A 255-nucleotide genomic window follows, 5' to 3' on the forward strand; every position below is an offset into this window, starting at 1 on the left:
CGTGCAGTCGGTTGTCCGTGCAGTGGGTTGTCGGTGCAGTGGGTTGTAGATGCAGTGGGTTGTCGTTGCAGTGGGTTGTTGGTGCAGTGGGTTGTTGTTGCAGTGGATTGTCGGTACAGTGGGTCATCCATGTAGTGGGTTGTTGTTGCAGTGGGTTGTCGTTGCAGTGGGTTGTCGGTGCAGTGGGTTGTTGTTGCAGTGGGTTGTCGGTGCAGTGGGTTGTCGGTGCAGTGGGTTGTCGGTGCAGTGGGTTGT

General features: G+C 56.5%; 1 protein-coding gene across 1 annotated transcript in view; it reads right to left on the reverse strand.

Moving 5' to 3' along the window:
* The window catches only part of LOC119426468 (5'-AMP-activated protein kinase subunit gamma-2), a 6,377-nt gene that overhangs the window by 2,554 nt on the left and 3,568 nt on the right, over positions 1-255 (reverse strand). The gene's annotated exons all lie outside the window — the stretch shown is intronic.

This window comes from Nematolebias whitei, chromosome 20 (assembly GCF_014905685.2).
Source record: "Nematolebias whitei isolate Nwh7 chromosome 20, NemWhi1, whole genome shotgun sequence".
Lineage (NCBI taxonomy): Eukaryota > Metazoa > Chordata > Actinopteri > Cyprinodontiformes > Rivulidae > Nematolebias > Nematolebias whitei.